The sequence below is a fragment of the Psammomys obesus genome, unplaced genomic scaffold (genome assembly GCF_907164565.1).
Source record: "Psammomys obesus unplaced genomic scaffold, mPsaObe1.curated_primary_1811, whole genome shotgun sequence".
In the NCBI taxonomy this organism is placed as follows: domain Eukaryota; kingdom Metazoa; phylum Chordata; class Mammalia; order Rodentia; family Muridae; genus Psammomys; species Psammomys obesus.
The window spans coordinates 5,507,036-5,515,393 of NW_026585698.1; the positions used below are offsets into that span (position 1 = coordinate 5,507,036).

At 39.0% G+C, this 8,358-nt stretch overlaps 1 pseudogene; it reads right to left on the reverse strand.

Moving 5' to 3' along the window:
- Window positions 1-7,211: 7,211 nt before the first annotated feature.
- LOC129670373 (transmembrane emp24 domain-containing protein 10-like) lies at window positions 7,212-7,857 on the reverse strand (annotated as a pseudogene).
- Between the last annotated feature and the right edge of the window lie 501 nt (window positions 7,858-8,358).

Genomic DNA, 8,358 nt, shown 5'->3' on the forward strand with positions numbered 1-8,358 from the left:
CAGGGAAAGGTGATCAGAGAGCCTGCCACTGAGTTCATGCCACAGAAAGTCGTTGCTCCCCTTGGAGACAGAATCTATGGGCTATATCTGAGCCTGGGTTTTAGGGCCTCTCCATTCATTGCCCTTGATTGGGGTATCATTCTCTTCAGGGCTCCAGAGCTCTGTTTTTAGGTTTCTGTTCATCTCCTTTTGAAGCTCCTGTCCACTCCAGGTCTTTCTGTCTCCCCCTTCTTTCATAAGATTTCCTGTACTCTATCCAAAGTTTGTCTATGAGTCTCAGCATCTACTTTGATACCTTGCTGGATAGTCTTTCAGAGGCCCTCTGTGGCAGGCTCCTGTCCTGTTCCCTGTCTTCTCCTGCTTCCAATATCTATCACCTTTGACCTTCTGAATGAGGATTGAGCATCTTTCATACATTCACCTTTTTTGTTTAGCTTCTTTAGAAGTATAGGTTTTGGTATGTTTATCCCATATTATATTTATTTTTTTATTGCTTAGGTTTATTCCCTTTGTAGTTCTTATTAGCTAATAATGGTACAGATGAGACAAAAAAAAAAGTTACAGCAGTGAGCACAGAATAATGGGAATCAGAACCAGCAGGAGCCAACCCTCAGACTCTAGGCAAATTACCCAGCTCTCCTCAGTCAAGAATATCCATCTCAAAAATGAGCAAGTTAGACTGCCATTGAGAATTCTTTCTGCTGTATAAAACACAAAACACAAGAAACACTGCAGTTTTTAGGCAGTCATGAGCCCATTAGGGCCATGATCATAGATCTTGCTGATCATATGTCTTCCATTCTTTTTTTTTTCTGCTGTGTCTTTTTTATTGTTTATTATTATTAGTTACATTTTATTAACTCTGTATCCCAGCTTAATCCTGCTCCCTTATTTCCCCCCAATCCCACCCTCCCTCACTCATCTCCTCCTTGCCCCTTTCCAAGTCCATGGATTGGGGAGGACCTCCTCCCCTTTCATCTGGCCCTGTTTTATCAGGTATCTTCAGGGCTGGCTGCAAAGTCCTCCTCTGTGGCCTAACAGGGCTGCTCCTCCCTTGGGGGTTGGGGAGTCAAAGAGCTTGCCATTGAGTTCCTGTCGGAGATAGTTCCTGTTCCCCTTACTATGGGAAGCCAATTGGTTATTGAGCTACCATGAGCTTCCGAGTAAAGGTTCTAGGTTATATCCATACATGGTCCTTGGTTGAAGAAACATTTTCAATATTATATTTCTAATATCCACTCATAAGTGAGTATACACCGTGTGTCTGATACTAAAACCTTTGGGGAGTTAGGGGTGCTCAGAACAGCCAAAATCATCTTCTAAAAGGCCAGGAAAGGACAGAAAAGTTACTGATTTCAGAACATGCTCCAAAGCCAAAAGGGTGAAGAGGATAGATTTGGAGAAAAAAAACCTCACAATTCACTATAAAGAGACTTTGAGTATCCAGAGATAAATATTCTTACATTAAGTAAATTGATTTTCTTTCCCCTTGCTTTTAAAATTAGCATGCAGGGAATGTATTTCTTTATATGAGTTTCAGGTATACATCGTCTTTTTAGAGGACTCTCCCATATCCCCACTTCTCTCCTGACGCCACCACTTCCTGTTCCCAGCAGCCCAATGATGCATTCATTTCACATGTGTTCAATCCTTTCACTGTTTAAGATCACTGGCTGCACTTCCAGAAGGCCCAGAGTCAGTTCCCAGCACTCATCTGGTCGCTCAAAACTGTCTGTAACTTTAGTTTCAAGATATTTGATGACCTCTTCTGGTCTCCATGGGTACCAGGCATGTATGTGCACACACACACATAAACACACACACACACACACACACACACACACACGCAAGCACTTATAAATACAAAATAAAGTAAATTAACATAATATAATTATAATATATAGAATATAACTATAATTACATTACTCCCTTTCCTTCCCCTCCCTCCAGCTATTTCCATGTCTTACTATTACCTTAAGTTAAATTGATGGTCTCTTCGCTTCCTTATTGTTGTATGTACATGGATATACATAAATACACAAACACAACTAGGTTATATATGGATTTTTTGAATATAGATTGTATGTTCATAATTTCAGGGCTTGGTCATGATCATATTTCTAAGAGCTGGTTAAAATTTCACTGTGCACAAGGTCCACATTTTTTTTAAACATTCATCAGTTGATGACACATAGGTTCTTTCCATTTCTTAGCAATTGTGAACAATGCCAAAATAAATACAGATATAGCAAGACTTAATGTCCTTTGAGATTTCCCCAGAAATTTTATAGCTGGTTCATATGGTCATTCTGTATTTAGCTTTGAGAACTTTACTTTGTGTTCCTGGCTACACTAGTTTGTATTTCCACCCAGACAATTTGTAAACTCAAGGAAGCATTTGCAAAAGCAATGCATGCAAATGATTTGAAAGCTCTTATTTCAAACAGCTGCAATATGAATGATATCATATATGAACATAACTGATGTCTTAATAACATAGTTAAAATTCATCTCTGCTCAAAAGAAACCTTTCCCTTCTCCAGTAGAATAACTACCAATTACAAAAGAAGTCCTTTTCAACTGTGGAACATCACTATGAGTGAGAAGTGAATTTTGAAGTTCAGCCTTGCATGCTTAATTCATATCCTACAAGAACCTCTTCTATAAGCTACGCATGAAGAAAACACCTAGCATGTAAATATTAGTGGCCACTACTTTTCTAAGGCATTGGCCACTCTTTAACTACCATATCTTACAACAATCTTGTATGTTTTCTTATGGAATAAAAAAACGTAAACACAGTTCTTTCATTCTGAGTTTTGCCTTTGGGGTTATATACCAAAAGGAAAACAGCGCCACCTAATGTTAGCTATCACGGTAATAGCTCTGAAAGTTTATGTAATAACAGGGAAAATTAGACGTTCCAGAAGGCTTTTCTCAACATTATTTTTATGGCCAATTAAACCACTGTTTGAGATTCATATGAAAGAGAAATTCTGTATTTAAAGATATGTTTCAGCAATCAGTAGAATGGCTCTAGTGACATTTGCTTAATGTGTGATAGAGTTTAGCTACTACATTAAATCTGAAGATAAACATGGGCAGCGTGTCTCCTGTCCCTTCCCTTGAGCTGATTAAATGTTATGTTATGTGCTGATTAATTGTTTGGTATGTAGAACTCTCCTATATAATATGACCTGTGACACAAAGTATTTAAATGTCAAATATACTTAATAATAATAATAAAATAAGAAGAAGAGGAAATAGGTTCTCCTGGTTGTTTGTTTTTTGCTGAGAAGAGACGTTATGTGTCTTAAGCTGGCCTTTTACAAAGGATACCCATGCACTCTCGTGCCTCCCTATCTTCACCTGCTAGAGTTTCAGTCTGATAATGGGGAATAAATTCAGGCCATGGTTTCTTTCATGTGAAGTAACATTAAAAACACAGATATCTCCCCTGTCTCAACTCTTGCTTTTGTAAGAAGGTGCATCAAGATTATTGAAGATTGGGAGGCCTTTGATGAACAGAGGGACAAATAAATGGCCTCAGTGAAAAATAATTAAAATTCATTTCAAAACCATGTTTTTCTTTAAACATCTTATGTTCCTGGGTTGTTTTGTTTTGTTTTTTCCCCGTCATTTATGTTTGTACACCACACATCTGCTCAGTGTCCATGGAGACCACAAGAAAAGGGCAAGTCATTTGGAACTGAAGTTACAAATGATCCTTGGCTACCATGTGGATCTGGGAATCAAAGGAGGTCCTAAGGAAGAGCAACCAGTGCTCTTACAATAGGACCATCTCTCCTGTGTCTAGTTTATTTTTTTTCATATTGAGAGAAAACCTTTATAGAAAGCATCAACTACCTTCAAACTTACCTCCCCCTCATCCCCTTATGGAACACTGGGATTACAGTTATAAATCACCATGGCTTGGATGGACTAAATGTCTTTTTTTTATTTATGAAGCAAAATACATGGTAAAAGTAAGGGTTAACTGTGACTAAGAGTTTGGGGATCCAGTCTGTCATAAGAGGAATTCTTTGTGGTTAGAACATTAGGTAACTGGACACATTGCATCCATATCAAGGAAATATAAGGGAGATAAGTGCTGGTGCTCAGTTCACTGTCTTATTTTTCATTATTTAATTTACATCCCAATCACAGCATCCTCTTCCTTCTTTCCTCTCAGTTCCTCCCTCTCACCTCACCTCTCTGCTCTCCTCCTGTCTTCTTTTTCTCTTCAGAAGAGGTTCAGAAAAAGGGAGGCCTCCCATGGAGCGCCTTCTGATTTTCAATCAGTCCAGAAGACAAGGCAATGAGGATATGCTCCCCACATTCAGGATGTTTCTTTCTAGCCACAGGTCCTCATGATGTGGATGATTCCAAATTAAGTCAAGTTGACTTGGAGATTACCTAACACACTGCCTTAGTTCTGGACTATTTCTTTAAAAGTTTTTGTAGGTGTTGTTTATAAGTGTTTGTCATATAATTGTGCAAAGTTTACTATCAATCTTATAATCGATTTCCCTATTCTTTTAACCTAGCAGTCATAAATGTTTACACTTTATTTTAAAATTTTGAACAGTCATATAATTGTCTCATGTTTATTCAAATGAAGTAGGGCCTTAATTTTTTTTTCAGTTCTCCCCGTTTGGACACTTAAAATGTATTGCATTTAATATCATTAGACAAGCATATGTTTGCGGTAGGAAATATGACTCAGTGGTTAAGAGCACTCGCTGCTCTTCTAGGTGACCTGGGTTCCATTCCCAGTGTCATGGTGGCACACAACCAACCTCTGCTTCTCGCGGTTTTGATGCTTTGTTCTGGCATCTGAAAGTGCCAAGAATGGACATGGTGTACAGACATGCATGCAGACAAAACACCTAGACACACTAAATAGGTACGAAGAAAGCACAGTTATTATATTAAAGCATACATGATGTGCTAGTTCTGATATGTTTTTTTGAATTGTTTAATGTGTGTGTGCATGATGAGCATGTGGTGGGTGACACACGCATGTGTGTTACAGCATTCGTATGGAGATGAAAGGACAACACTTTGAAAGTCACTTCTCTCCTCCTGGCTGTATGTGTCTGCGTGGCAATCAACCTTACCCCCTCAGTCATCTTAGCTCACCACCACCAAATCTTAGCTAATTTTTTTTTTTTTAGTAAAATTTATGTTAGGAGTCAATTCTAATTCCACAAATTTGTTCATGCTCTAAATCATTCCATTTATAACATTTTCTTCACAACTTTATTAAATGATAGAAAAACTCAGAATTTCATGCTTCATTGAGCATAAATGTTTTAATTGTATAAAATAAGAATTTCTAATTACTGAATAGTATTCCATTGTGTAAATGTACCACAATTTCTGTATCCATTCCTCAACTAAGGGACATCTGGGTTGTTTCCAGCTTCTGGCTATTACAAATAAATCTGCTACAAACATGATTGAGAAAATGTCCTTTTTGTGTACTTGAGCATCTTTTGGATATATGCCTAGGAGTGGTATAGCTGGATCTTGTGGAAGCGCTATTCCTAGTTGTCTGGGAAAGTGCCAGATTGATTTCCAAAGTGGTTCTGCCAGTTGACATTCCCACCAGCAATGGAGGACAGTTCTCCTTTCTCCACATCCTGTCCACCATGTGTTGTCATTTGAGTTTTTTATCTTAGCCATTGTCATGGGTACATTCACACAATGGAATACTACTCAGCAATTAAAAACAAGCAAATCATGAAATTTGCAGGCAAATGGTGGGAACTAGAAAAGATTATCCTGAGTGAGGTATCCCAGAAGCAGAAAGACACAAATGGTATGTACTCACTTGTTAATGGATATTAGACATATAATATAGGATAATCATACTAAAATCTGTACACCTAAAGAAGCTAAGCAAGAAGGAGGACCCTGGGTAAGATGCTCAAACCTGATTCAGAAAGTCAAACGGATGGACATCAGAAGAGGGAGAAAACAGGGAACAGAACAGGAGCCTACCACAGAAGGACTCTGAAACACACTACCTTACAAGATATCAAAACAGAGGCTAACAGTCATAGACAAACTTTGGGCAGAGTGCAGGGAATCTTTGACAGAAGGGAGAGATAGAAAGATCTGGAGGGGACAGGAACTCCACTAGGAAAGACAAAATTCTGGACACAGGGGTCTTTTCTAAGACTGATACTCCAATGAAGGACTAGAATATAACATAGAACTCCTGCACAGATGTAGCCCATGGCAGCTCATTGTCGAAGTGGGTACCTTAATAATGGGAACAGGGACTGTCTCTGACTTGAACTCAGTGGCCTTCTCTTTGATCACCTCTCCCTGAGGGGGGTGGGGGGCAGCCTTACCAGGCCACAGAGGAAGACAGTGTAGCCAGTCCTGATGAGAACTGATAGACTAGGATCAGATGGAAGGGGAAGAGGACCTCCTCTATCAGTAGACTGAGGGAGGGGCATGAGAGGAGAAGAGGGAAAGAGGGTGAAATTGGGAGGGGGCAAGGGAAGGGGGTTACAGGTGGGATACAAAGTAAATAGACTGTAATTAATAAAACAATAAATTTTTAAAAAGAATTTTAAAAGAGATTCTTTATAGTACAGTGAACACTTTTTTATGTTTCCCATCCATAACACTCTTAAGAGCCATAAAATCATGAAGGATACAGACAGCAGCTCTGCATGCATTTCATCTAATCACCAAGAGGTAGAACAGAATGTTTTCAAAAGGAAACCAGAAGAGAACAACTGGTATGAGACAAGCTGACCAGGGTCATACAAATCTTGGAAGAAGGATTATAGTGAAAAACAAAGAGAATGACCAAGTGGGAGAAAGAACGAAATCAGCTCAAACAGAACAAGTGAGGAAATCTAGAATGAATGATGACATTGGCTTTATCTAGGTAACCTCTATTTTATTTTTATTCTTTAACTTCATAGGTGAATTTAATAATCTTGTTGCAAAACTGGTCCAAATCCTATGGACCTTGTTGACTTCTTGGGTATATATGCTGCCCTGTGTTCTCCCATACCAAAAGACATCAGTTCTGGCAAAAAACAAACAAACAAACAAAAAAAAAACCAAAAAAAAACACACTCCATTGTTTTGATATCACCACCGGTAGGACAGTCTTGAGCTAAGCCAGGCATATCGCAGTGATGCTCTGCAGGCTGAGGTACAAGGAGACAGAAGACTGAGCCCCATTATTCCATCGAATTATTGGCCTTGAAGCAACACGGGTAGAAGACCAGCCAGGTGGCTAGTCCAACATGACTGAACATGGATAAGATGCTGAAGTACAGGACTTGAGAGTTCCTTTAATCACTGCTGTCACACATCTCCTCTCCCCACTTCTTCACGTACACCAAACCATTAACGGATGTTTCTCAAAGGTCCTCTGGGCGTCATAACTCCACCTCCAATGGTTTGGATTGCTCAACTTCGGCAATCTCTTCGTAACTTTTACCCTCCGGTCTATACTTCATGTGTAGAACCACAAGTTGTTCAAGTATCCACCTAATCTCCTTGCTCCCAAAACACACCTCCGCAGATCACGCTGTAACACAGTAAAGGCTAAATTCCTCTTAGTTGCATCTCCCTTGATGCACAAAGTATGTCTGGCAAATCTGTGATCTCGAGTTAGGTGCACGTCCCCATTGATCCCTGACTGGGGAGTGAGCTACGCACCCATCATTAACAGTGATTTGTGGATCTCCTCACAGAGACGCTTGCAGCAGTTCATGAGAAGATGGAAGGAGATGGTGAAGATGGAACTGGGGCCAATCAGGAACAGAAAGAGCAAAGCTGGGAGGGGCCAGGTCAGGGTAGTGGACCAGACAAGCCAGACATGGCACAAGAGCCTAGTTCATCACCTAGGGCCTATAATAATTTATATTTTAATTTAATGAATGCCAGAACCTTCAAGTTCCTGTTAGTTATTACTCTAATTAGAATACAGACCTTTTATTAATTTAATATTATCACGATATGTCTCCCAATCTATTATTTAAAAAAATCATGCTTTAAATTTTCTACATTCACTTATGATTGAATGTGGCTTGAAAACTTTTGACAGGGTTTGGTTTTATGGTTTTATTTTAAAGGTAATTTAATCTTCTTTCATTTTTCTACCATAATGAAATAAATTTAAATTAGCATTTGAGAAACCTGAACGCCTGCTGCTACTCGATTAAAGGCTATGAACCATCCATTTTCTTAAGACCATCCTTCCCCATGGAACAAAGCCATATGTACTGATCAGAAATACTTCATGAATCGCTTGATGGATTTTCACAAGGTAAAAATATATTTCTAGCCAGAAGCTAGTTAGAAAGAGAATAGCATTAGCTA